This window comes from Zonotrichia leucophrys, chromosome 13 (genome assembly GCF_028769735.1).
Source record: "Zonotrichia leucophrys gambelii isolate GWCS_2022_RI chromosome 13, RI_Zleu_2.0, whole genome shotgun sequence".
Taxonomy (NCBI): Eukaryota; Metazoa; Chordata; class Aves; order Passeriformes; family Passerellidae; genus Zonotrichia; species Zonotrichia leucophrys.
This window is the reverse complement of record NC_088183.1, coordinates 3589335-3616562: the sequence shown is the minus strand read 5'-3', so window position 1 is coordinate 3616562 and position 27228 is coordinate 3589335. Positions and strand designations below refer to the sequence as shown.

The 27228-nt window shown below is 49.3% G+C and overlaps 1 protein-coding gene and 1 long non-coding RNA gene across 5 annotated transcripts in view; both read right to left on the bottom strand.

The window, feature by feature from the left end:
* LOC135453652 (serine protease inhibitor Kazal-type 5-like) overlaps nt 1-27228 on the bottom strand; it is a 104147-nt gene that overhangs the window by 60136 nt on the left and 16783 nt on the right. The gene's annotated exons all lie outside the window — the stretch shown is intronic.
* On the bottom strand, nt 5704-15238 carry LOC135453653 (uncharacterized). 4 transcript variants are annotated; one of them, XR_010441913.1, is made up of 5 exons: nt 15169-15234; nt 14583-14630; nt 13500-13584; nt 13265-13389; nt 5704-7099 (listed from the first exon to the last, which is right to left on the bottom strand). It is a non-coding gene; the product is annotated as an uncharacterized LOC135453653 (long non-coding RNA). The 4 variants fall into 4 exon arrangements; XR_010441915.1 differs by having other exon boundaries at nt 14481-14630; nt 15169-15224; XR_010441914.1 differs by having other exon boundaries at nt 15013-15172.

Here is a 27228-nt window from a genome sequence, read left to right as displayed (position 1 = left end):
GTGCCTCAATTCCTGCCCCAGTCCCACAATTCCTGCCCCAGTGCTGCAATTCCTGCCCCAGTCCCACAATTCCTGCCCCAGTCTCACAATTTCTGCCCCAGTGCCACGCTGCTTGCAATAACAAGTAATTTAATGACAAAGGGTAAATTCCCAAAATAGCCTCAGTGCCTGAGGCAGCCAGGGCTGTGCAGAGAGCAGGACACCCCCAGGGCCCAGCCCCAGCCGCCTGCCCTGGGAGCACCAGCACATCCTCGGGAGGAGCAGGTTTGGAAGCTGGCAATGCTTCCCTTCCTCTCCCTCCTCCTGCCATCCAGGGGCATCTCCCCTGCAATCCTGCACCAGGATTTGCTGTTTGGGTGGAAGCTTCTCAAAGCAGGGTGGCATCTCTGTGCCTCCAAAGCAGCCCTGGGCACTGCCAAGCCTCAGGAATGTCACAAGAGTGACAGAATCCAGACAGCTGAGGACAGAAGGCCCAGGGGAGCATTTTCAAATCAGGAAAACATGTTTCTTTAAATTGAGACTTTTCTGCCAGTAAAAATTCTTGTAAAATTCTGCCTGGGAAGCCCTTCCCCCTCCACCTTCTGGAGCACTTTCCTGAAGCTCCCACCTGGGAGGCAATATCTATTTCCACTGCCAGTGGCATTTGACTTCATGATGTCATGGCAGCATACTGTGAATTCAGCTTCAGAACTGGACTGAGGGACTTCAGTGAAATGCAAGACCCAAGCTGAGAAGAAGCCCTGATTTTTTGGTGGTTGCAAACCATTCTTGTGTCCAGGCCTGCCTGGAAGAGTCAGCTTTGGTACCACCTTTGCCCACTGCAGCCTTCCCCAACATTCCCACGATAAGAAGGCTTCTATTTCAGCCACATTTTCCACATCAGATTTGTTTTTCCTGTCTGGAAACCTGGAAAAAATCTGTAAATCAGCAGAGCCTTCCTCAGCTTTGCTGCAGCTGCCGGAGGGCACTTTCCACGAGGCATGATCAGTTCTAGGAGACTTGTTTTGGGGGAGCTGGATTAAACTCATTTTATTGGGCTGGCAAGGAGAGCTCCCCTTTGCAGACACCCCACGGGAGCCCATCTGCTGCTGGAAAGGCTCCTGTGTGCTCTGATGCTCCCACGTGCCACCTCCCAGATCTGCCCTTTGGCAAAGGATGCAGACAGAGGTGTCCCAGTGCCCAGAGCAGGGCACAGATCCAGAGCCTGCTCTCCTTGATGGGTACAGAGCCACTTCAGCTGCTGCTGTTGTGACAGCCTCAACGAGAGATGTCAGCAGTGCCAGCAAATGCAAACAGTTTTGTCATGGTGGGGAGGCAGCTGCCAGCCCAGCACAGCAGCACTGCTGTGGCACAGGGTCACGCTGCCAAGCTTGAGGCCAGGGAAGGAAATACCAATTGGTTCCACCCGAGTGGGAAATGACACTCTTAATACTCTGCAAAGGAAAAGTCTGACTGAAATGGAAGGAGGCTTTTAAACTGCAAATTTCCTTTCATCTAAACCACAGCTCAGGCTACGTAGGGAAAGAGCTGTCCTTGGCAGATGTGTGGGAATGAGCTGGAAGTGGCTCTGCACTGACACAGAGGGGCTGTCCCCAGGGCTTGGTGGGGCTGGAGGATCATGGCAAAATAAGAGAGTGGACACTTCTCAGAGGCAGGCTGAAACCACCCTGATAACCACAGACATGGCACAAATAGCCACAACTGCAGCTGCACATTTGAAGTGAGATCTCAGCTTTTGCTTTCTAATGTCTCTGAGCTGTTACAGAGAAGTCAGATGACAGCAATAGTTTGCATTTCTCCCTATCAAAAGAAAGGAGCTTCCGGGAGCCGGGAGCATCCCAAGTGTTCCGCAGACAGCAAAGCAGCCCTGCCAATGTTTCAGCACTACTTTTTCTGGCCTTTATCTTTCTTCAGGCACATTCCACGTACAGCCAGGACAGGAGGGGCTGGAAGGGGCAGCTCTGCATGGTGCTGGCACGTGGAGCTGCGTTCCTTGGCCTTTGCAGGCTGTTGGAGCCCTCCCGGCGCTGCAGTCGGCATTAGCGCGGCAGGTGCATTCATTGCTGAGCAGCTCTGCTTCCTCCCAGCCAGGCAGCACAGCTCCTGGAAAGCTCCCAGGAAAAGGTCCTGCCCTTCACCTGTGCCAGAACAATAACCTGTTGTTGTGGCACGGCTCAGCAGGGCTGGATTGCAGACTTTTTCCAATAACTTCAGCACTTTTCTTGCTGCAAAAGGGCGCCACAAATAGAAAATCACGTGTGAGGTTTAGCCCAAACAGGCTGCTGGCCTCTGAGAGAAGGCTGGAGCCTTCCTGGCACACCTTGGCATGGATTTAGGTGGTGATCCACCCCCACACCTGCGTGGTGGGGTGCTGGGAAGCTCTCCTTTGCTGGCAGATGGTACAATGTGGCTTGAAGCCACAAAGGCATTAGGTCAGTGTAAGTGTCCAGCTTGCAGGTGGCATCACTCTCAGGGACTGAGATCTGATGCATTAATCAGTGACCCCCCATCAGCCCTCTGTTCTCAAGCCATTATCCATACAGAGAGGGGAAGCAGCAGCCTCTCTACATGCCCTATCCCATGCTCTGTCCCCCACCAATGCCCTCAGATGGTGTTTAACTCCAGAAGTAGGATTCCAGGACCTGAAAGCAAATGCCAGGATGCCTCAAGGTGGGCACAGCAGGGGCTGAAACAGTGGTGAAAGAGCCAAGGCAGGACTGAAGCATAGGCAAGGCATGGCTGGGGCAGAGAAAGGTGTCCCACAGCCCTTGCACTGATGGCCACGTGCTGGGAGTGTCCCAAGGCAGGGAATGAGTTATTGCACATGGCACTGAGATGGCACAGATGCCCAGCTCTGAGTGCCAATGCCTGTGGATTTGGCAGAGCTCTGGATCCGGCCCCAGCAGGGCACCACAGGGAGCTGCACCAGCACTGCTGCAGCTGCTGCTGGGCTGGAAATGCTTCTGGCTGCCCCAGGGCTTGGGCAGGAGTTGTCTCCCTTTCCTCACCCCATTCCTGGTCACAAGCACACAGGAACTGGGTACAGAACCAAAGGGATTGTTCAGTGCACGTTTCCAAGGGTGGTGACTCTCTGGTATTGGTGGCCTCTGCTGGCATTCCTGGCTGGATCAGGACACTGCACCTGCAGCAACACCAGCCAGGGCGGCACAGGAAAACATCTGCACCAGGAGCTGCTCTCCTCCAGCTGACAGCAGAGCCCACACTCTGCAAGAGGGGAGGAGAGGTCCTGCCCTGCCAGTGTGGAGGGGCTGTTTTAGGGAACAGCACACACATCCTTCCTGCTGGCAAGTTCCAGGAACCATTCAGACTCAGCTACAGCCTCTTAAATCAAACCAAATCAAACCAGCATGGGACAGAAGCCCAGAGTTCTGCCCTCCAGCCCTTCTCCAGCCACTGACATCTCCAGTGCCCTGAGCTCAGCTTCTCCCATTCAACAGGATCTCCTAATTCTGGTGCTCAGAAACAATCACTGACATGCCTGGGCTCTCCAGTTTGCCTGGCAGTGTGAGAGAGACAAGCAGAGCATAGAAACCAAGAGAGAGTTCAAGGCCAAGGTATTTCTGAGAAAAAACTGAAATAATAAGCATACACTGATTTGGTCATAATGAGTTCACCGTTGTTTCTGCTTGAGTCCAGAGCCACAAATAACTCCAACCTCTTGGCAAAGGAAAGAGGCTATCCGGTCACAAATGACTTCCCAAAAAGCTATTAAGAAAAGTTCTGTTCACCTCTTTAGGCACTGGGGCAGACAAACTTCTGCTGGTTGCAGCACTGACATGCTCCCTATCCTGATCCAACTCCTTTTAAAGACAAATCCTGCCTTAGAGGCAGCTAAGTGACTTCAAAGGCAGGTCCAGGCTTTTCCAGCTCTCTTACAGGCAAAGTGAAGAGTTTCGCCTAAATAGGGCATTGGGACAAGGAAACATATATTTAAAGTTGCATAGTTAAACTGCCACTCTTGAAAATAAGGCCCATGAGAGCAAAGTCACCCCCAGTAACCATTCCCCACATGGGAAAGGAGCATTTTCCCATAAAAACAAGTTCCTGTTCATTGGGGCGTGGTGTGCACGGGCTTCCATGAGCCACAGCTCGTCACTTTCGGGATTCTGTGCCTATTTCAAGCCCATGATTCTTGTTTGATTGTGCAAAACACTGGTGGGATAACCCACTGAAATCGAAGGAAGGAAATGAGCTCAAGATCTGGGTCTCCAAGGGTTGCAGCTGGAAACAGTGCAGCTGTAATTCTGAAAGCCGGGAAGGCTTCCACATCCAAACCCCTGACTGTATATATAATGACCAGAAAGGTCCTCACCAAAGTGGAAACTGGAAAACAGCACCTTTGTCACCTTATCCCCAGGTACCCCAGCAAAGCTGCAGGGTCACTGCACCACCTTCCACCTGCTGCTGATGGAAGGGTTTGAGCTTGGAGAAGCCTCCAAGCAAGCCCTGGACTCCAGGTCACCAGCCTGTCACGTGTGCTCTGCACAGAAGGGTTGGTGCCACTCCATGTCCCCGCTGCCCTTGCACTCATTTGGCTGCACCTTGAGAAATCAGCCACAAATCAGACAGGACCACAAGGAGCTGTTTTTCTTCAGCAAAGATAAGGCCAGAGACCAAAAAGGAGCCTCAGAGGAATATTAAAAATATCACTGCAAACTTGTAGCCTGGCAATGTGCCTAATTGGGCACTGCCCACATTGAGAGGAGACATTCCTGTGAAAACCTGGTGCTGAGCAACTCACTCGCAGCCTGTAGATGAGATCCTGCACAAACACCTGCCTCTGGAAATCCAGGAGGGGAGGGAGATGGAATAGGAAGCAGCAGGAGACACATAAAATGTAATTTTCTCTTCCTCTGATCGAGCATGTTGAAGAATAGCTTGCCTGTGTTGAGACAGTGTGAAAACCACCTTGTCAATAGACAGAAATCATGGGGTTGTTGAGCCAGTCAGGGCAAGAGGTTTTATTTCTAGACCATCGAGGGAGAAATAATTCTTTAGAAAAATCAATGAAATTTAAATGAGTACATAGGAATGGCTGGTTTAGCCCCAAAGATCCAGCCAGCCAAGCACTGTGATTCCAGCACAATATGTCCTTCATCAAGAGAACAGAGCTGTGCAGCTCCCCAGGGCACCATGACCATGAGAGGTGTGTGGAGATGTGAAGTGCCACAAAACTGATGCCATCCCCTCGGATCCTCCCAGCTCCCTCATATCCAGCACCAAAATCTGGGCATTTTGGGTAGTTTGGGTAGTTCTGCTGGGGGATCTGAGGGCCTGGCCACCCCCTCCACAGTTCAAGTTTGTGGCCAAGGATTTGGGGGCATCACATCCCCTTTGGCAGAGCCAGGCAGGAATTATCTGCCCTAGCAGGGTCACGTGCAGAGGGGACAACGGCCCCCAGACACCCATCTGGACCATGTCAGCTGGGCTGCAGATCTCAGTCACACTCTGCCACCCCTCCTGAACCTCACAAAAATCACTCTGTGCCACGGGAAAACTGGTGAAGTGTCTGGTGTGCTCCCACAAGGCACAAGGATCCCAGTTAAACACCCAGAGGTGCCTTTCTCTGTTCACAGCCTCCATCCTCTCCCCAGCACTCGGCCACCAAGGGCTGTGGTCTCAGCTCAGGGCTGGTTCTGGCAGTGCCTGACTCTGCAGCTCTGGAGCTGAACCCTCCAAAAAGCCATCAACAGCTGTGCCATCTCTTTAGCTTCAGGGTAATATCACCAATTAGTAAAAATAAAGCTTGAAGGGGCCTAAGGAGCTCAAGGCTGTGTCAGGTGTTTTTCCACTTTCGAAGGCTTCCAGTAATGGAATTTCTACAACTTCCCCAATAAACCATTTCCCAACATCTGTGTCTTTCTGGTTTGGCTCGTGACATCTTCTCCTAACTAAGAAAGACACAGAGGAAAAAAACTCAACATTTTCTTCCTTTTTTCAGTATCTTTTTACATATTGCAAGAGCTCCGCACTTGTCCTGTTTTGCCTCAATCTTCAGTAAACAGTTTTCTCCCTCCCTTCCATCTCCGGGTAGGTCAGACGTTCTCTCCTTCTCCCTGTTCCTACTGCTGCCTTCTGCTCTTACCCTAATCCAAACCCAAAATCCGATGCTTGGGGTAAATTCCATCCAGCCTTTTCCACCAGCCCTTCTTATAGGAGACTTTGACCCACAAAGACTGTGCATTATTCAGAGCAGTTCTTTGGCATTTCTGCTTCACTGCCACACAACACAACACTGATCATTTCACCTTTCTAGCTCCTGGCAAAGCTTGTCAAACCTCAGCCTCGCTCATAACCACTCCTTGAACATCCTGAAAGCCACTGGAGCCCCTCTAAGCCTCACGCTGAGACTTGGTGACTTCCTGCTCTTCCAGCCCTGCCTCTGCAAAGGGAAATGTGAGACCTGTTTGCCCTCCTGCTCTTTAATTGCTGTCCTTGCCCCAGGCAGATCCGTGGAGTCACCAGCCGTGATGAAATCCCGCGTTTCCCGTGTCTGTAAATATTTTCCAAAATTTTATTTCCTCCTTAAGACATCAAAAACTAGGTCATAAAAGAACAACTGGGATATTTAAGAATCAGGTTTGCCTTTGGCTTTTATGATCAAGGATGCTTTTAATATTGAATGTTCAGCTGTCAACATCGGGACCGACTTAATAATAAATGTCTGACATTTCAGTCATTATTCGGAGTTTTTAATCCTTCCCTCCCCTCCAGTGCCTGCCTGTTTACTCAAAGATTCACGTTGGTGTTTGCGCTGGGAGCTGAAATGGGGACGGAGCTCCTGGTGAATGCCCAGCAGCCTGTGCCAGGCAGGCCAGCGTGGGCAGGGGAGGATGCCTGGGGAGGGCAGTGCTATGGGAACCTGCTAATAACCCCAGCACAGCATCCTGCCTTGCCAAAGCCTGGGCTGGCTGCCACACGTGGCTCAGAGCTCCTGTGGAGCTCCACGGGAGGGACAGGGGCCAGCTGGGCTCTGCTGCTGCTGCTGCAGGAGCCTCTGCTTTCCTTCCCTTTGTGGCTCCCACGCCGCCCCACAGGCGCTGTCCTGATCCTTGGTGGCTCCTCTTTTCTTCTTTCTCTGCCAAAAAAAAAAAAATCTCAGCAAGAGTTGTTTGACTTTTTTAGCAGGGCCAGCTCCCCACAGGGAGGTGTGGCTGCTGCAGCATCACCACAAAGGGAGGGAACAACAGGAGGGGACATCTGGAGCCCCAGCACCCCTGCGAGTCATCTGTGGCACCTGGGAGAGTCACACCACACATGGCAAGGGACACTGCTACCAGGCCTCTGGTTTTCATAAAACACATTTAAAAATGTTAAATTCTTTAAACTTTCCTTAGTTCTAAGGTTCTGGCTTAATGTGTTCCATGTTTGGAGGATTTTTTTATCTTTATGTCATATATGGCAGCCTAATTATAGTCATTTCACTGCCTCAAACTATGTGAAAGAAGTTGCTACACATAATTATGTGCACATAAGTGACACTAATGCCATGTCTAGTGCCACACAGGTACCTGAAGGGGTTAACACCACAGCTTGCACCCAGGCCAAAACTCACATTTCCAGCAGCTTATCAGATAAGTTGTCCACCCTCTCCATCCCAAGAGACATATTGTGCTCTGGGTATTTTCTGTTATATTTAGCAAAGCTAGAAGGAGTTTTCCTGCAGGTAGTTCCACCCCTCCAAAGGCACTGCAGGCTGGTTTCAGCATTTCAGTGATTTGGCTGATCAAGATTTGAAAACTCCACATGATTCTGAGTGTCCTTGAGAAGCTGCAGCACCACACCACACACACAGGGCAGGTGTGCCTGGCCAGGGGGAAGGTGCAGAGCCTGTTTTGGGTAAGGATGGGTGCATGCCCAGCTCCACCCATTCACCTCTGTGACCAAAACCCTTTTCTTTACGCTGGAGACACAAGCACCAAGATGAGATCCTTTCATGGCCACAGGCAGTGTCCTGTCATCTTCTGACCCTGCTTCTCCATCCATCCTACAAACCAAGGCAAGGACACACCACCTGCCCAGCCAGTGGGCTCCTGTGTGCCCTGCTGAATGCACACACAGCTCTGTTATGCAAAAGGCAGTACAAAGAGTCCCCTCTGTGCAGCAGCAAACAACACAAACATTCCTAAATGAGACCAGCCAAACCCAGAGGCAGATCCCAGTAAAATCTATAGGGAGATACAAATTATTCCACTGCGTGCCTGACTGCCAGGAGGAGTTTTGCAAATGCTCTAATGAAGTCTGGACTGCACCAAGCCAAGACTGTCAGAAATTAATTCCTAATGGTCTCCTGCATACAAGCAGCTCTTCATCTGTCTTTTCAGCCAAGTTGCTCGAGTTTGCTTCTTTTCTCTTTAAGAATTAAGCAAACAAGTAATTACATGGACAGAAATAAAATTGGAAATGAAAAAGAGTATGAGAGAAAACCCCTCCAGTGGACTGGTGGAAGTTGAGGCAAGCAATGGCTGTAAAGAGGCACCTGCCTCACACAGCCAGGGCTCCCAAGTCAGAGGCTGGTCAATTAGAGCTTTACCAGCAGCAGATTGACTTAAAAATATGCAAAGCAGCTGGCCCTGATACTTGTGTTTTCTTTGTGTAGCCGGTGCTGACAAACACCAGCCGTTTCTACATAGCCTTGGGAAAGCTCTTGTTCTGGAAATCATTAGTTGATGCAATTATGGTTTTCTCTGTTGAATGTCACATGTGCAGAGGTCATTGCTGGAGATAGGAGAGAGGCTTCTGTTTCCAGAAGAGGCACGAAGATGAGCCACTTTTGGCTGGAATACAAAATATTGCTCTCCACTGGCAGGACACGTGTCCTCCCACGCATCACCTGCTCTGCTGTGGCCCCTCTCCCATGGCCTCATGTCCTCTCACCAGGGTTCACACTGGGACTCCAGGTGAGAAATGCGATTCTGTTGGTAAAAGCTGCCGGCATGGATTGTCTGCAGGCCTGGCAGGTGTGAAAGGCACCTCAGCTCCAGCGACCCAAGCACCAAACACCAGTCTGGAATGAGCAGGTGCCCTGTGAGCCTGGGGCTGCGGCAGCCCAGGCTGGGGCTGGAGGGTGAATGGGTAATTTTTCAGTCAAATTTTGTCATTTCAATCCACCAGCTGTGGATTAAAATGACTGAAAAATCAGGACAAAAGTCCTGCTCTAGAAAAACGTCAAGATAACCAAGCAAAGATAAAGTGTCATGAGCAAGCCTTGGGGTCGTGTTTCTCCAGGGATGGGCAGATGAGCACCTGGCTGGGCTGCAGGCTCAGAGCACAGTGCCAAACCTTCTCCCCATGGGGAACAGGTGAAGCCCAGCCCAACAGCCAAAAAAGCACTGAGCAGATACAGCTGCTCCAAAAGTTTTGTCTGGTGCAACCCTTGACATGTGGTGCTGGCTCATTCCTTGGTGGCATAACCCACCAGGGCAAAACCCCTTTTTTCCTTTTCATTTAGTGCTGCCAGTGCATCACAAACCAGGTAAATTCTTCCTGAACTGAGCAATTCAAACAAGCTGTGCCTAATAGTCCATCTACCTCGTTGCTATTTATTTTGGCATCTTTGCCTGTTTCAAATCCCACTTAAAGCTGTCTAACAACCAAGATTACGCCACTCACAACTGCCATACAAACATCTCTATTACTGTATGTACACTGGAAAAATGACTTTTTTCCCTCCTCCTTTTTGCAAATACAACACTGGCAGCAAATCACACTGAGGGAAGAGGAAAGGGTGAGATGATAATTATGCTGTGCGAGTCCAAAGTGTGACACCAACATCTCCTGCTGGCATTAGACACTGTGGAGACCTGTGTGGGCTTGTAGCACACAGGCACACTGAGAAGGATCCACAGGTGTCCAGTTTAATAGCAGTCTCTCTGCACTGCCATCCAATTCTCCTCCAAATAATCAGTCAGGCTTGGCTGGTGTCAGGCAAAACACACATCACCTGTAATACCAGGCCCTGCTGAGAGCAGCTCTGGAGGCTCCCAGCCTTCCTGGGCAAGGGCAGGAGCCGATCTACAAACAAAACGTCCAAAAGGATTTTGACAAAGTGACATTTAAACAATGGTTGGAAAATTCATCCAGCCCAGGGCGCTTGGCTGCTGCAGCTCTCTGCCTCTTTCCAGCCTCCTGGATGCACACACAAAGCTACCCCAAATCTCCAAAAAGAGCAAAATATAGGGCTGGGGTTTGTGTCAGTTCAGCTGACATATGTCAGTGAAAGCATCTCCTTTCAAGCATCCCTCTGCCTGCTTCACACACCCCTTCCCAGGAGCTCCCCCAGCTCTGCAGATTTCCACAGGAAAAGCTGCTCTGTGAGACAGATTTTCCTACAGAAATGCTCCAATTTTTATGAATTTTCCTGAAATTTCTGATTTTCTTCTTCAGAAATTTGTTGCCAAAATTTTTCCCCCATTGGTTATCTATTTCAAGGTTATTTTGCCATATATTTCACTAATTCTATAAAATAAAATATTTCGTTTAGATCTAGATTAAAATACATAATGTTAGAAAACAAGACAACCACCCCACTTTTACTACAGTACTTCTTTTGAATCAACCAAAAATGTTCAGGATTTTCTTTTCGAGGATGTCCCAAGAATTTAGAAAATGGAACATTTTGTGCCATTTTCACACCAAACACACCTGGACATCCCAGAGCTGGTACTAGAAAGTGCTCCAGCTCCACCACAGCACCATTCTCATTCCTTGCTCTGTTTCTAAATGTTTCAGGGGGTTCCTCAATGTGCTCTGCAATGAGACAGCACTCTGAGCACTCTCACTTCATGAGCTTCCATCCAGGAAGGTGGAACAAGGGGAAAATCCTGAACCCATTTCTCTCAGCCCTTACTCGTGTGCATGGCTCCAGATTTGTGCTGTTCAGCTTTGTTTGCATTTCAAGACCCTTCAAGCAAACCTTAGCTGAGAGGAAAAACAGATGGTGCAATTAAAACCCCAAATTCTCCACAACAGGATGCCCTGACAAAGCTCTCAAACCTTCCTGAAAGGCTGAGTGGGGGAGCTGGAGCAAGCAGGCTTTGCTGTCACTGTGCTGTGCAAGAAATCAGGCAAAGAACCATTTCTAAAGCTCTGACAGCTTCCTTAAGGCAGACAACCTGAGAGTCCCAGAAAATCAAGGCAGAAAGGCCCAAAATGCCCATCCAGAACCTCACAGAGCAGCAGTCAGAGATCAGCACTTTCCTCTGTGCAGCAGGAGCAAAAATCTGAGAGAAACAGCTGTGGAGGCAAGAGAATGGAGATCCTTGAGAGGGAAACATGGGCTCAGTGGCTCAGGGGTGAAGTGGGAGAGGATTCCACCTGTGCACACCAGTGAGCACTCAGGGGAAGAGCCTCTCCCTCCACACCAGCACCTTCCCACATGGGGCAGCACTGAGGAGCTGCAGAAATTCCTGGGGAAGCCCCCAGGGCTGCACCTGGAGCACACAGAGCAGCTGGAGAGGAGCAGAGGGTGCTGCCAAGGGACAGGGAATTGTCCCCCTCAAGAACTCACCCTCCCCACAGGGCTGGCCAGGGCCCTGTCAGTGGCATTCTCATTGGGGGCCAAGTTAAATTGCTCTGATTTTTTCTGAAGAGCTCCACAGAGGCTTTCAAATGTGATTTTCATTGCCAGTCATATACAAGAGCCCTTCACCTCCCAGCTCGTGCCACCAGCATCTGGCCCATAGCACACAACACTCTGCTTTCTCAGGATAGATGAACCTGGCTCCAAAAACCCCAAAACAACCAAGCAAGGTCCTGGCAGCTTTGTCTTTCCTGCCAGCACAAGCCCAGGCCCTCAGGAGTCAGCACGTGGCTCACAGCACACCCAGGGCTCCTTTTTCCCTTTAAAAACCTTCAGCCTTTTTGTGCCTCGACTTGCTCAATTTGCTTTGTGGGTTTGTTCCACCTGAAGGCACCAGAGCAATTCTCTCATCGTGCTCCCATCACTTTGGTGTGAAATGCAGGGGGAAGTGTTCTTTGCTCCAGACTAGCAGAGCACGAGCCACCTTCTCAGTGTCACAGCAGGCATGGCACAAGGTCAGGACATTGGAGACTCCTCCACACTCACAGAGACAAGAAACGAACGTCACAAAGTCCCCCTGCCTGCCAAATCCAGGCAGAGGCTGCCTGAACTCCATAGTCAGAACCTGCACACTCATTTCCCTGGCACAGGCAGGGCTTGGGGTGCAGAGGGTTGGGAGGGAGCTCTGCACCTCCTGGAGAAGCCAGGAGTCACATCCTCCCAGCACAGCTTCCAGGAAACAAGGAAAACCCTGGCTGCATTTCCCAACAGAGCCCATCTCTTCCAGGCACTGACGCCAGCATTCAATGAGCTGCTACTGACGCTGACATCCTCAAAAACCACCATCATCCAAGAGTCCTTGGGAATCCCTGGCTGGGAAGGGAAACTGGGAATAAGGAGCACTCATCTCCGCTGCATTCTGCAGTGCTGTCACCAGCAGAGAACGTGCCAAGAGTTTGGTCATATTTCAAGGAATGTTTCTGCCCCGATTCCCAAAGGAGCAATTAGCTTTCCTCTAGAAAGTGAAGTAGCCCCAGTGGTCACAGCTCTGCTGCTGCAGAAAGAATTTTATCCTGTATTAGCTCTAGATGTGACTGAATCCCTGCCCAAAAGCACTGTTATCCCAGCTGGACAAACATCCCTGTCTTTGCAAGCCCCCCTGGATCTTCAAACACACAGAGCCCATTTAAAATCACCCCAGAGAGATGTTGAGACTTTTTCTCAATTTATTACTGAGCCCCAAATGCTCATTTTACCATTTTACCCTCCTCTACTTCCCCTGCTCTTAGCACCCACCAGAAACACTGCAGCAAATGCTGTGGCCCACCCTCAGGAGCTCTTTTTTTCTGTGCAATTCCCTATTTCCCTCCCCAGGCAGGATCCATAGGGACACTACACCCCTCATGCCCCAACACACAGAACAAATCCCAACTTTGCAGTGACTGTCCCAGGCTGTGGGAGGGACAGCCTTTTTCGTTTTCCCAGCTGTAGATGTTTGTTTTGTTTCCATAAGAGGTTTCAAGGAGGGCATTTCTCAAAAAGCTCTCTCTCCCACAAAAATCCAGCCTGCTCCTTTGCTTTTATCTCTGTAAGAAGGAAAGAAGACCTGCTCCCACAATCACTGTGCTTACTTGCTTTCAAGTCCACAGAATCAGGGGACATATGCCTGCATCCAACACCAGAGCTTTGCAAGAGCCATTTCCAAGTCATCTGCTCCAGTACCTTATTCCAAAGCATGTTTGGTTCCTTTTTTTGTGGGGGCTTGGAGTAAAGAGGTTTTCAAAATATGCCCATGAGTCCCTGTGGAGGAAGGCTGCACAGCAGGTTGTTCAGCTGCCTTATAGGAGCTGTAATCGAAGGTGTAGGAGAAGAGAGCCAGAATTAGGATCCTGAAGCCAAGGAACAGCAGATCCCCGTGGCTTTGCTGCCTCAGTCTCTGCAAAACTCCCCAGCCCACCTCGTTCTGTGCTGTGGTGTTTTCCATGACGCTGCTGCAGGAATTCTCCAGCTCAGGCCAGCTCTGTACACAAGAGACCTCGTGCCTGTGAGCAGAGAACTGGGGTGAGAAAAACAGGGGGAAAAACAGGGAAAAAACAGGGGAAAAAAACGGGGAAAAAACACAGGGAAAAAAAACCAGGAAAAAAAACAGGGAAAAAAAACAGGAAAAAAAGCAGGGGAAAAAACGGGGAAAAAAAAACTGGAAAAAACCAGGAAAAAAGCAGGAAAAAAAAAAAAAACAGGAAAAAAAAAAAAACAGGAAAAAAAAAAAACAGGGAAAAAAAAAACAGGGAAAAACAGGAAAAAAACAGGAAAAAAACCAGGAAAAAAAAACAGGAAAAAAAAACAGAAAAAAAACAGGAAAAAAAAACAGGAAAAAAAAACAGGGAAAAAAAAAACAGGAAAAAAAAAACAGGAAAAAAAAACAGGAAAAAAAAAACAGGAAAAAAAAAACAGAAAAAAAAACAGGGAAAGGGAGAAAAAAAAAAGGAAAAAAAAAAAAAAAAAAAAAAGGAAAAAAAAACAGGAAAAAAAAAAAAAGGAAAAAAAAAAAGAAAAAAAAAAACAGGAAAAAAAAACAGGAAAAAAAAAACAGGAAAAAAAACAGGAAAAAGAAACAGGAAAAAGAAACAGGAAAAAGAAACAGGAAAAAGAAACAGGAAAAAGAAACAGGAAAAAACAGGAAAAAAACAGGAAAAAACAGGAAAAAACCAGGGAAAAACAGGAAAAAAAACAAGGAAAAAACAGGAAAAAAACAGGAAAAAAAAACAGGAAAAAAACAGGAAAAAAAGGAAAAAACAACAGGAAAAACAGAAAAACAGGAAACACGAAAAAAAAAAGGGAAAAAACAGGGGAAAAAAACAGGAAAAAAACCAGGAAAAAAACCAGGGGAAAAAACAGGGGAAAAAGGGTCCAAGGCAAGGGCTGGAGCATCACAGACCCTCAAACCTGGCCCAGGGGGACCCCAGGGTTCCTGTGCTCAGCCCCCATGGTAGGAAATTGCCAGGGAATAAATGGTGAACATTGATGGGCCCCTGAGCACCTGCTCTGCTCAGCATCTCTGCACAGGCTTCATGCTCAGGATCCTTGGCTTATTTAAAAAAAAAAAAAAAAGCCGTTTAAAAATTCACTTTTCACAAGACAGCTAAAGACTTTATTCCTGCCGGAACTACTCAAGGTAAAAAACAAAAATACGAACAACCAAAGAGAAAAACAAGCAAAATGCACAAAGAAAACTACAGCAAAGCTTTCCTTTTTCTTCCTTTTCTTTTTCTTTTTTTTTTAACAAAAACTACTTCTCTTCCTCATGTGTTTTGGAAAGCAACTTGCTGATCCTCTCAAAGCCAGGAAAGGTCCCATCAGCAAGGGTAAGGAACTCATCAAATCTGCATTTTCATTCTACCTCTGGACTACCAAACTCCCAAATTAGGCATATTCCCAGCAACACACTGTGACAAATGCATCACCCACACCTCAGCTCAGCCCAGGAGCAGACGGCTGCCCTGAGAAAACCGTGCCAGACCCCCCCCAAAAAAACAACAAAAAAAACCAAAAACCGCCAAGAGGAAAATGTAATTTTGCAGCTGGGAATCTTGACTGTCTCCTAAAGTAGCATTAATCCACCTCACCTTCCTAAGCTTCACCAGGAAATAGCTGCAAGGAAGGGGTGGAGGAGGAAAGAACCACTTATGAAGCATCAGCTGCAGTCTAATTAGAGCCATTAGCAAGCTCTTAGTGGTGTTTATTAGCCCTCACCCAGCGTGGCTGAACGAAGCAACCCTGACATCAGCCTCCTGGCTTGGAGAGCCACGCTCCAACCCCAGCGCCAGCAACAGAAGGGTCCAGAAAGGCCAGGCTGGTTTCAGTCACTGAGATTGTTTTGATCCCATAGAAACCAAGGTCCCAGATAAGGGGAACCCACCCTGCTCAGGGCAGGAATGAGATGGCCCGGTCAGATGAGTTCCATCACCATATCTCTCTGAGCTGGAGGTTTCCTGCTCTGATTTATGGTTTCTGAGTCATTTTGAGTTGACAGCATCATTCTGCCTTTGCTCTTCAGACAGCCAGGGGCTGCCAGCCACCGCCCCGGGGATGGGGACAAGATGCTCTCAGAAGACAAAGCACAAACCCTGAGCCCAGCTCGGGACAAGCTGGCCATGAGCTGGACAGGATTAAAATAAGATTTACATCTTCAGTTGTGCCGAACATTCATCACTGGCTGCTGTTGGACGTCCTCAGCCTGCAAACAGTTTGTCTGACATGAGGTGTTTCTTAAACATGTCATGCCTTTCAAAGGACATGCAGCCAAAAGCTGCATGCCTCAAGCAGGGCTAATCTCCCTGGAGTCTCTTATACTAGCATATTTCAAGGCTGTTTATCATACAGAAGGGACATTTAAAAATATACAAATGTATGTTGTAAATCACAGCCTTTTCCTGGGAAGGAGCAGGAGGAAGAAACCAGCAATCACTCAATGTTGAAGAAATTTATATGGAGGCATCTTAGCTCTGGGCTTACCACAGCTAGCAATCATTGTTTCAGCAGGGCCCAAAACACATAATCAGAGCACCACAATAAATGAAAGCACTTGGGAAACTCAAAACATACTTAAGGGAACACTGAACTCCCATATATCTTTCTCAAGCACGTGTACAGTCAGGTAAAATCTTCCATATTCCTGTGATGGAAAATCTGCCTTGTTTTTGTGGTGTAGCTAGCACAGTTCACAGTCTTTACAACTATTTCCTTTGCAGATAAGCAGGTTTCTACCATCTCAGCAGATGGGTCTGTCAGAGGTGCTGCTGAAGGAGGAAACCAAACAGAAAGTCTGAACTCCTGGGGCTGAGTGCCAGATCAGCACCTGAAGAACTGAGCTGTCTTCCCTGACTCATCCCCAGGGATGAGTGTGACAGCCAACTGCTGTGGTCACAAGGTTTTGAAAGACAAACATGCATCTTTCCAGGGTTGTGGCCACAAAGAATTGCTCCTGCAATGCTTTTCAGGACAGTGCTGATGGGAGCTGCCTCTGGAACCCAGCTGTGTGACCACCAGCTCTGCAGGGTGTTTCCAAGCCGTGCCTTGGCCACCCAGCCCCACAAAACCTGCAACATCACCAGCACAAGCTGCTCTCTTGATGAGCAAACACTGCACGCCACAAAGGTGCTGCTGCTATCACAGCCACCTACAAGCAGCTGCTGCAGGGGTTCTTTTGGAAGAGAAAATGTGATGAAAAGAAACTCTGATTTCATCTCTGCCACGTCTCAAACTCGTGGCTTCCAAAAAACAGTCGTGTTCAGCAGAGAAATTCTGCAACCACGCTTTGCTCTCAGTGTCAGCATTTCCCTGCACTCCCTCCAGCCTCACAGGTGTTACACACCAGGCCATGGTGCTGGGAGGTGGATTTTGGCAGCCCTTCCAAGTCAGCCTCAAACTCACAGGAGGGAGAAGCTGCTGATGCTCCTGATCCATGACCCTTCTGCTGATCCCCCCGAGCATCTTGGAGGGGAGATGCCACATTCCCCTTCCCAGGACCAAACATCACTGAGAGGATGGAGAGGGTGAGCTCCAGGATGGAATGGGAGGTATTCAGAAGGAAAACCTGATCCCCCACCACCTTGGGTGTCAAACCACATCATCCCATCCAGCTCTGGCACTGCAGCCCTGTGCCAACACCCTGCCCTGCAAGGAATCACTGCTCAGACTCAGGGACGCCTGCAGGTAAAGATGTGAAATGTGAGTAAAGAAAGCAGTTTGTGCAGAAAAGTAATGACCCCTTTGGGATCTCCCCAGTTTATACACAATTACATCAAGCAGCTAAAATGAACGAGTGCTTGGCAGAGAGGGGAGGTGGAGAATCCAGGGGTGTAAAGCCCTGCAGCTCCCAGGAGAAGTAAAGGATGCAAAGCAGAGCTGACATTTGAGGATGCAGATGATCCTCTAGTTTATGTATGTCAGGACATCTGCTGCTGTGACCTCACACAGCCAAAACTTCCCCTGTCTTCACCTACAGCTGAGCATAGCACAGAGTATCTCCCTGAGCTGAGCCACACACAGGGAATTCCACTCCTCCACGCCAATTTATAGCAAATTCAGGATTTCTGCAACTATTATTTATCACCAGGGCTCCCTGCTAACCGTCACCACATTGGTGAGAAGTTATTCCAAATGAGTTTCCAAATTAGCAGCTCTGAATTCGTTTCTTTTATGTTGGTTTCAGTTTATGAGGGATGTCAGACAATCACAGGATCCCACTCAGGGTAAATTACCTGGGGATTTTATGCATGATCATTCTGCTAAGCTGCAAAGGCAGCGAGCTCTGCATGCTGCTCACAGTGCCTAAAGCACCAGCGAGGATGAGCCCAACTGCTTCCAAAGGATGATCAGGTTGGAAAGGTGCTTAAAACACCTTGCAAGGATGGATGAGTCTTCCCCATGCAGATTAGAGCATGCCCAGGCCACATACCCGTCTCCCACATCCTGAAATATAATTCCGCTCTCCCTGAATTTATCATTAGTGAATGAGAGAGGAAACAAGGATGTGCTCTCCTTCTGCCTGATTTTATTCTCTGAGACAAGAGCTTTTCCACTGAGCAGAAAGCAAACTGGGGCTTGTTTTGTTGAGAAGTGAAGAAATAGCAGGTCTTGACTCCGCAGATTTCTGGCAACAGCTACGCCTTGGAGAAACAGTTGTGCTGGCAGGAAAGTGAAAGACTCCTGTCTGCTGGAGCAGCCTTTGGCCTCTGTGGATGTGTCTCCTGATCGCAGACAGATGGAGCACGCCTCTTACCCCGCTGCACTCCGGTGATTCCTGCTCCAGCATCCTTGTGCCAAGCCAGAGCAGCCCCGGGATGGGGCAGGAGGCAAAGGCAGCAGTTCCCACCAAGGGGGCTCAACAGGAGCTCCTGCACAGGCAGCAGGGTCAGAGGTGTCAAGGTGGGACAGTGTCCACGGGGGTCTCAGGCTGAGGGAAGAGATGGAGATCTGACTCCATGTTACAGAAGGCTTGATTTATTATTTTATGATATATATTACATTAAAACTGTACTAAAAGAATAGAAGAAAAGGTTTCATCAGAAGGCTGGCTAAGCTAAGAATAGAAAGGAATGATAACAAAGGCTCTGTCTCGGACTCTCCATCCGAGCCAGCTGAGTGTGATTGGCCATTAATTAGAAACAACCACATGAGACCAATCACAGATGCACCTGTTGCATTCCACAGCAGCAGATAACCATTTTTACATTTTGTTTCTGAAGCCTCTCAGCTTCTCAGGAGGAAGAATCCTAAGGAAAGGATTTTTCATGAAAAGTTGTCTGCGACATCAAGGAGCGTCACTTCTCCTTGCAGAGCTGGAGGAACAGAAGGTCCAGGAGGACCAGCTGAGGAGCAGCTCCTCCATCACACCAGTGAAAGGTTTCTCAGGGTGCAGGTGGTCCCATGCACCAGCCTGAGGCTGTTTTTAAGCTGGAGTCTGAAGGACAAGGGCTGCATGGCAAGCTGAGAGGCAAGGCAGAGACACAGGGCAGAAAGACAGGTGATACAGGCCAAAATAAAATTGTCCCTGGCCATGCCCAAAGCTGTAGAAGGACCTCAGTACATAGGAGGAAAGAAGCAGCTGTTTGCTCTTCTTGCAAAGTTTTCTGGCTGGAATCCAGTTTATCCCGCAGAACTCTCCTTTGAAGTGAGGATGGATTTAGCCTCCAAAAGAGGAATGACAGAACTGGAGGAGCTCTGCAGTCCTGCTTCTCCCCAGGGCACCAGGGACAGGAGGGAACGTAACAAACTGTGTAGGCTGGCTTTTCCAAAACCACAGTGGTGTTTGGACAAGAGCTTTGGCCTTTCTATTTCCCTCTCTTTTTTTAATTTTTTTCCCTCTTTCCTTTATTTCTTTTTTTTAGGCCATGTGGCCAAATTAAAAAAACAGTTCTGACCAGCTGCCTTTGGCCTTGTGTTACCAATCCTTCCCTAATGATTCTTCTGGGAACCACAAGCCCCAAATCCTACACAACTCTCATGCTCTCTTTCTGCCCTGCAAGATTGACAGAGCTGATTTTCACATCAAATTTCCCAGCTTGGAAATGAAGCAGCACAAAAAAGGGCAAGTGAGGTTTCTTTCCAATCCCCCCAGGTTCAAAGTCAGGTCAGGGCAAAGCTTGTGAAGGACCAGAGCAGAACAACTGCCAAACTGCAACTCTGAACATCACTCAGGACAGGGTGGTGCCCCCAGAAATAGAAGACCTCTGGATAAAAACAAACCACTGGGACCATTTCTCATCTTAATCCTCAGGGGCAAGGACTTTCCAATCTTGGGGACCCTCTCCCACCTCTGTGCAGCTGCTGGGCCCCTTGGTGCCAGCCCAGGGCTGTGCTGCTGGCTGCCCTCCTGATGGACTCTGCCATGCATCCCTGTCTAAGTACAAAACCAGCTGGGTGGTGAGTCTGGGGACTGGTACACAGAGATGGCTTGAAGTCTCCTTCAGTGGTTTTGCACCTTTGATCTCTTAGAATGTGTTTTTCAAGCCCAGAAAGGGCTTTTGTGCTGGCCAAGGAAATAACTACTTAAAAGGACAGAGAGAGAGAGCTGGCAAGGGATGGGGCAAAAGGATTGTGCTGCAAAGGAAAAAGGCAGCCTGCCCCTATGTCTTGAAATGCCCAAGACATAGTGAGAATTGGCAAAGGTCAGGCTGAATTGGCTCTTGCAGAGGATGACAAGAAAAATAACAAGAGAAGGTTTAGCTGTATAGATCAGAGTAAAAAAAGGAGAGGGGAAATGGAGCTGGTGTACAAAAGATGGAGAATAGATTAAAGTTAGCCCAAGTGTGGTCCAAAACTAATGCATCCTCTATGTAACACCATGTCATTGTGCAGATGGCACAAAAATAGCAGGAGTGAGGAGATGGACATGGAAATGTCACATCCCTCCAGATGGACTCAGAGGGCAGCGAGTTCACACCATGGGTACAGCTGGTTCCTGTGCCCCAGCACTCAACACCTGGCACTGAAACCTGCCATGGAAACATTCACCAAGCCTGGAGAAAGGAGAACAGAAAACACAGCGCCTCAGCTAAGGAGAGGGGAAAATGCCACTCTCCCAGCTGCAGCCTGTGAAGGTGCTCCATGCCACAAGCCAGGCACAGAGCAAAGTCCAAGAAGGATTTGGAGCTACCAGACTGTTTTCCGTTGCTCCAAGGGTGGCAGCCAGCCTGATAAGATATAAGTGATAAGATATCGATATATTCCTCCATAAATGAGAGGAATGCAGATCTAATCTACCTCACCTGCAGCAGAGTGTTTGCTGGAGCACCTTGGCACTCGGTCCCAACAGCGCGGGGGGACGGGGACCTGTCCATGGGCTTGGTGGCAGCTCAGCTCAGCTCTGGGCTGGCAGGGCCTTGGCAGCCTCTGGGCCAAGCCTGGGACAGATTTTTATGGATGGTCCTGCCCCAGACCAGGAGTGGGATCCCAGCACTCGTGGGTGTGAAATGTCCCAGGCAAATGGAGATTCAGAAGCAGAGATCTTGGAGCATCACTGTGGCTTCACAACTTGTTTCAGTGCCAGCCAAAAAACTTCAGGAACATCTCGTTCCCTTCAGCTCCTGCCTGCCTGTAGCACACATGTAAGGACTAATTCTCCTGCCCATGACTGAAGCACTGATGTTACCATCTGATTTCCAGACATTTCTAGGAAAACATGCAGCTCTGCTGAGCAGGGAGCAGAGCCTGCGCCGTGCCTAATCAGCTATGCTAATCTACTGCTGCCACGCAGAGCCTGCACAAGGAGCTCCCAGCCTCCTGCTGCAGAGCCCAGCAGCACTGCTTTGTTTATTTGCAGCGATTTACCTTCGGATTGATCACCCTCTTTCCAAGAAGTTGGCATCTCCCAGCAGGAATTGCCCCCCTGCACCTCCCGGTGGCTTTGGAGATGGATGGGAAGTGGGCTGGATCCAGGAGGGCCGCAGGGGAGTGCTGCAACAACCACGGCTCTAACTCAATTTCTAACCATTTTCTGCTTTGCCTTCACTTCATTATAGATTATTATTTTCTAAACTGAGGCAGAGTCGATTCTGCTTCCAACTGAATTGCCCACAGGCTGGCTCCTCTCCTCCATCCAGCTGATACAATCCTTATAGCCAGTTCCTTCTCGATGGACCGGCAGCCTTCAGGGAGCAATGCCTCATTTGGGGAGAGTTCTTCATCTTTTAAGGAAAACAGCATTTAATTTCCAGTTGTTACTGGCTGTTTCATGCAGCTTTTCCACTGGATAAGAAACAGCATCCATGTACAAACTTAAAAGATAGTAATTCCCAGCTTGAATTGGGATAAAAAGTTGAGAATCTCAATGTATTTTGCAGACAAGGTGTCCAGAGCAATGATAGAAAGGGTCATTTCCCATTTCCTGCTTTTTTTACAGCCCTACCTACTTGTTATGCTGCAGATGAGCACTTATGTCTAAATAAGTTGTTTCAAAGCAAAAACAGAACCATTCTCCTTTGAGAAGTGTCAATGCAAGACTTCACAAAGATTTCTAAACATAGATACTTCAAAAGAACAAGTGCAATAAGGAGACTGGTCAAAACGTATCCTCCTTGGCACAGACTGGCAGCTTTGAAGAATTCTTGTTTTCTGATGGGAAGATGCTAAATGGAAAATATTCTCTGTTCCCTGGGCAGGCTCCTGCACTGCAGCAGCCCCAGCTCACCCACACAGGGTGATCCCATCCCAGCACGGAGCTGGGAGGTCACTGCCTGTGGGAGGACAGCCTGACAGCCTTTCCCAGGCCCACTGTGGCTCTTTTCCATTTCCTTCACTACCTGCCTTGCAGTTTGGGTACACACAGCTTGGGACAAGGGCAGTGCAGCATTCTCCAGGATTCTCTAGGACTTGGCTCGACCACCTGGCCAGGAACCCTTGAAATTACCCCATCCCTTGTCCCATCCCCTCTATAACCTAAACTAAAAGGGTCTTCCCACCCTCCTGCAAGGCTGCAAAGGTCACTTTGGGTTCCCTCAAACCCCATTCTCTGCCTGCCCTCAGAAATCCCACACTGCACCCGTGGGAGCTCCGGGCAGGGAATTGGCCCTGGGCAGAAATCAGTGGTGGAGACATTCCTGCCTTTCCTCAGCTAGTCCAGCTAAATCCCACTAAAACATTCCATTACAATATCTGTAATGGTCTGAGCAGTTCTAGAGCACACCCTGCACACTCCAGCCAGGTTTTGGGGGGAGTATGCTCTTCTGAGAGAGCTGTTTCCTATTTTTGTCAGCACATTGAACACAGCCTCTAAATTAAAATCTTCTATTTCCAGACTATTTTGATCAGCGCTGCTTCCTTCAGTTTAAAAGATACAATAAGAATAGATGAGCTCTTACAAATTAAAAGCCTCTCTTGCTTAACAAATTGTCTCTTTGTAATAATTAATTATCTGGAGAGAGATTCCTGCCCTACGCTTTTGGCCTCATTCCAGGCTGTGTAAGGGGTGAAAAAAAAAAGAGTTTGGTGGTTTTTGCCTCACAATGCTGGCTCTCACTGCTCCTGCACAAGGCAGGACCAGTCCAGAGGTGAGCTCATCCTGAGCACAGCATGGCTGTCACCGAGTGCCTGTCACAAGCCTCAGTTTGTGGTTTGCAGGGGAAGGCTCCAGGCACATTTCACTGCCTGCCTTAATTTTTTTTTTTTTAATAGATGATCATTATTAGACAGCAGATCAGTGATGGCTCCTTGAAGCTCATGGTACAGGAGGTTGTGGAGATGTGAAAGCAATGCAAGGACATGGGGGAGGCTGCTGCTAGCCATTCCTCCTGCCAGGCTCCAACACCTGATGACTTCAGGACTTTGTCCAACCTACACTTCCTTAGGAAATTCCTTCCAGTGCATGACTATCCTTATGATGAGTAAGCCTAAATTAATCTTAGATTTTGCACTCTAAGCCCCTGGCTGCTGCTTCTCTCAGGGGTACAGAGCTCCTACTCACGTTCCCTGTGGTGAAACTGGAAATGTCAGCAGGTTACAACACTGCTCTGTCAAAATTCCATCAGTCTTTTCTCAGAGGATCTGTTCTGCAGGCCTCCACATGTGTGCTGCTCACCCTCAGAGCTTTTCAGCCTCCATCAAGAGGATGGGCACTGTTGGCTTTGCTCATCCTGGTGGATGCTCCAGGTCCTCAGGAGACAGAGGGGAAGGCTGGTGCTAGGTGGAATCCAGCCTGGGGCTGTGAGAATTCCCACCTGCAGCAGAGGACATTCCCACCGTGGTTCAGGGCAGAGAGACCCTCTGCTGCTTTAACCCTGTCATGCCTGACTTGCAGCTGCAGCATCCCACAGCACAGCCCCAGTTCTGACAAAGTTACCAGCAGAGGGACAGGAGATGGAGGTGGCACAGACAAACACCTTGCTGGTGCTGTGCAGCCACACCAGTGCCCAGCTCCTCATCTGACCTCAGCCCTGCTCAGCCACACCAGTGCCCAGCTCCTCATCTACCTCACGTCTGCAACAGGTCAGCCATTCATCTGAGCACTCACCTGCTCAGCCACACCAGTGCCATGCCATCTACCCACCTCTCAACCACCAGTGCCCAGCTCCTCATCTCAGCCCTGCTGTGGCTTCCCAGCCCCTCTGCAGCCTCGGTGCCTGCAGGGCTCCCCTGTGCCCTGTCTGCTGGTGCTGGCAGCTCGTCAGGGCACAGCAGGGTCCCTGCCCAGGGTGGCAGCTGGTGGCCAGCAGCCTGCCTGGGCAGAGCCTGCAGCCAGCTCCATGCCCCGTGCTCCTTGCCAGCCCCACGGCGCTCCCGCTGCAGGAGAGCGTTTTGCTAATCCCTCCATCCCTGCCCCGTGCCCAGCAGCACAGCCTCCTGCCAGCTCTGCAGGGAAAGGCTTTGGAAGAACCTGGGGCTCCAGCAAGGAATCCTTCCCTGTGAAGTGGCCAGGGCAGGAGCCACCTTCCAGCCCTGAGGGCTCCTAAACCACCCAAACAGCCTCAGAACAGGCCCTTATGTACACAGAGCAGATTTAACTCTGCCCAGGCTGGAACCAAACAGTTCGTTCTCTCAAAAATTGGCTGATCTTCCTGACAGAGGGCCAGGAATGCTGGGAGGGGTCTGAGAGGGGTAAAGTGTGGAGCATTCCATTGTCCCACCCTGCTCCTGGACAGCTCAGCCTCCTCCACACACACAGAGCAACAGATCTGCACTACCTCAGAAAATTAACCACAAGTTATTGCCCAGGCCACAACCTCAGTGGTGTTTGGAGGAGGATTAGATATTTATCAGGAAAACAAGGATGTACACAATAGAATTCAGAAGGATTAGTGATAAAGCCCACAAAGATCCACTCCTGGGAGCCAGAGCCAGTTGCTCCCTTCCAAGGGAAGCCCTGTGCACCCAGGGTGGGTCACCTCACCTCCTGCCTTGTGGTTGGGAGGGGATGGCTGTCACCTCCTCCCACAGACCCCAGCTGATCCTTTTCTCTTTATAGTGCACCAGAGAGATGAAACCCCAATGCTGGTGTCCACAAATTGCTCCTCCCTGGCATGGTTTAATCTAGGAACAGTTCTGTTTCTCCTCTGTGAGAAGAAAACCCTCCTTGATCCTGGACACGCTGGAAAACATGAGCCTTCACCTCCCTGAAGGAACTCTGTAGCAGTGTGGAGCCAGCAGCACTCTCTAGTACTCATTAGAGCTTGGAGAGCTTTGTGCAACACAAACAGACTGACAACCTGGAAATAAACCTCTAACATCCTCTCCCTGCACACAGAGAAGCTTAATATATATGTCACAGCCTGTGCCTATAGTCTGACACTCTATCACAGCAGATGGGATCCTGCTAAGCATCCTTGGGATCAGCACTGCAGAAAACAAAAGGGTGGGAAAGGCCCCAGCACCCTCTTTCTTTTCCATTACACACATCTCATACAGGAAAGGTGCCTTTGGACAGAAATATTCCTGGAATAGCCAGGATTTATGGCATGCCAGAAATATAAATGCAAGCAGGATGTTGCACTGGAGCTCAGCCACCTCATCAAGGGTCTCCCACCACCCTGGGGAGCTGCCCAGCCTGCAGGCAGGAGAAATTCCTTGCACACCCCCAGATGTTTAACAAGTCCTTTCCCTGTAATAATGATTTCCCACAGTGGCTTACACAGTCCCTGCCAGGGAATATCAGAGATTTCTGTCCAGGATAGGATTTAACTGGAAATTATTTGTTTAAAAAGGAGAAAAGTATCTTAGTACATCGAGGAGGTCTCTGTCCTTTATTTGCATCGTGTATATAATTCACTGGAAATCGAAGTATTCAGATGATTTGAATAAGTTACTGGCCTCTGCCTGCCAGCCAGGAAGTTCAGCAGCCTGTGGTGGGGTCAGTACCTTTCCATGGCTTCTTACTTTTGATTTTTTTCCAGAGGAAACAACTCAGCACCAGTCTATTTCCTAATCCACAGTCTTCTGCCAGAGTCCACACAAATGTCTCTAAAACCCAAGGGGACAAATCACCAACTCCTCTCAGCCTGCACTGCCTAAGGAGCTGCTCTGCATCCAGAGATGTTTTCTACAAATTTTCTACCCCCCTTACCCCTCCTCCTTTGGCTTTTCCCATCTCAGCTCATGCTGGGGAGAGCAGCACAGAGCTGCCCCTCTGAGCCCTTCTCAGAGCTAAGCTGCCTCCTGTGATTTCCCAAGCTGGCTGCTACCTTCCAAGCATATCTTCACCATCTGAGGCTTTTCAGGAGCTCTTGTCTTTGCCAAATCTCGCGTTCCTGGAGTTCCAAACTTTCCCTGAATTCTCTTGGACTTTCCCATCTCCCAGCATTGCAGCCTTTAATAACTGCTGCTTACCCACATGTACACACAGAATGTCAGAGACCTCTGGCCATTTCCTGACTCATTACTCACTCCTTGGCTCTGCACAGCCCACATAGGGAATTTTGGAGTTTCTGAGTTGCTGCCTGCCCCGTGCAGCCCAGCCAGCTTGGTTGTGGCGGCCCTGTGGCAGGTTCTCCACCAGGTCTGAGGAGTTTCCAGTGTCTCCTTCCTTTTCAGAGCGTGCCAACAATGATGTTTTCCAGCCACAGGCTCTGCAGGTATCACATCAGCCACTTCCCAGGGCGCAGAGGCACAGAGCACAGCAGTCCGTGCCACCAGGAATGCCCCTGCACTCTTTCAGCTCAAGATCCAGCTGCTTTCCCACGCTCCTTGCACAATCCACGCAGGCCGCACCCTTTCCAGAGAACTCACATGGAGGGTTTGACCCCACACAGCCCCACAGCCATTGCACAGGGTCGGGGTTTGAGGCTGTCCTGTGCTCAAGGTATTGCAGAAGTGGTGGGTTTCCCTGTGACCCAGATGCCCCTGCAAACCTGAAGCTGCTCCGCCACTGCATCCCAAAATTCACCCTCAGATTTCTGCAGAGGCTTTGGGAAGATGGAGCATGCTGAACTCAGAGCCTGCCCCATGGACAGCAGGGGCCTTTTGTTGAGAGGGATTAGTGCAAGGGGGTTGGAAAGGGAATCCTGCCCCAAAACCCAGAGAATTTTGTCCATCCATGGCCCTTCCCACCCTGAGACTTCCTGATGAAAGATCCCTCGTAGAGCAGAGCCAAGCAAGGGGCCCTGTAATAAATCAACACCCCAGAGACTTGGGCTGACGCAGACATTCCTGAGCAGATTTAATTCTTGTTTGTGAGGAGGGATCCCTCCACATCC